A 1,756-nucleotide genomic window follows, 5' to 3' on the forward strand; every position below is an offset into this window, starting at 1 on the left:
TGTATGTGTGTGTGTGTGTGTGTGTGTGTACATTCGTGTTTGTGTCTGTCTGTATTCATGTGTGTGTGTGTGTGTGTATTTATGTGTGGAAGTGTGTATGGTTTCGTTCAATCCTCCATATAAGCGACAATGTGAAAATAAATATAGCCATGCACTTTCTAAATCTGGAAACATTTACCCACATAGCACAATTACTCCCAACAATTTAACTGGCAAAATCTAAATATGTGTTACGTTACTATTTAGGCAGAGGATATCATCACAGGTAATGGGCGCTCAAGACTACCCTAACATGCCTAAGACCTTGAAAATCTTCTGCCAGTCACCCGAAATCCTTTTAACCTAAATAGCAAGTGCGATAATTGAAACTATCAAAATAATTTATAAGTTCTAAAATTGCAGAAGAATTCGTTGCTGGACAGTTTAGTTTAATGGTAAAACACTTGACACGTAATCACAGAGATGTGAGCTCGAGTCTCATGGCTGGCCAGTAACGTATTTTTCTGCAATATATGGATAATTTATCCTGATCATGTTATTTATAGCATTATCAGGCGTTTGAGAAATAAATTTATTTCTGTATCTTACAATACATCTCAACGCTTCTAAAAACAAACTCTGTTTGTTTACTTTCATCGTAAAGTTGAATTTATCAAAATACTGATTTATGTCCTTTGGATAATATATGACAAGTTGACTCACTGATCACTTAAGCTGTGTTGTCAGTCCCATGAGATTTACAATTCCTTAGGTCACGTATGTAAACTATGAAGGCAGTTTCAAAAGCCGGTACTTAAACCGTTAGTCCGCCTTGAAACACATGCACAAATTAAATTTTATTATCACCCGTTCGATGCTGCCCTTCGGCAACAATTATACTTCTTCAAATTAATGTAGCCTCTGCAGATGTGAACAATACTACATTCTCACCAAAATTATAAATACCTTAGACACAAGATTAATTAATTAGTCAGAATTAATTTCTAAGATAAGCCTTGAAAAGAAGTTGCTGTTTTCATCAATAACCACAGCCGAGCTATCATCCAAGACGAAACATAAACCCCCGTAAAATTTGATCTGTTTATTACATCTCATGCAAGGTGAACTGGAATTAGCAATACCTTCAATTGTGCTGAGAAATTTGTTCAATCAAGGGAGATAACCGTTTCACCAGCCAGCACAATGTGAGTTTTGTTCAAGGATAAGGACAAAAAATTCTGAGTAGCAAAATGCTGTAAACTGTAACTTATGACCTTATATAATAAATATTTACTCTATCAAAGCTATCGAGTTCTTTTTTACTTTGTTAGGAGTGTTATGTTATGAGCACGTAATAACACTGATAAATACATCGCTACACACACGTACGTACATACAAACACACACATATAGATACATATAGACATATATTATATTATATTATGTTATATTATATTATATTATATTTAATTAGAGGATATGTTGACCTTGTGAAGGGATGGTTGCATCCAAGGAATTACTGGTTCAATACCTACTATTTTTAGGGAATGAAATTCCCTTAAAACAGTAGGTATACATTCTTTTCTACTCTAGGTACAAGGCCCGAAACTTTGAGGGGGGCAATCGATTAGATCGACTCCAGTACACAACTGGTACGAAATTTATCGACCCCGAAAGGATGAAAGGCAAAGTCGACGTCGGCGGAATTTGAACTCAGAGAAATAAAAGATTTGGATTTACACACACACACACACACACACACACACACACACACACA

Source organism: Octopus bimaculoides, chromosome 8 (assembly GCF_001194135.2).
Source record: "Octopus bimaculoides isolate UCB-OBI-ISO-001 chromosome 8, ASM119413v2, whole genome shotgun sequence".
NCBI classification, from domain to species: domain Eukaryota; kingdom Metazoa; phylum Mollusca; class Cephalopoda; order Octopoda; family Octopodidae; genus Octopus; species Octopus bimaculoides.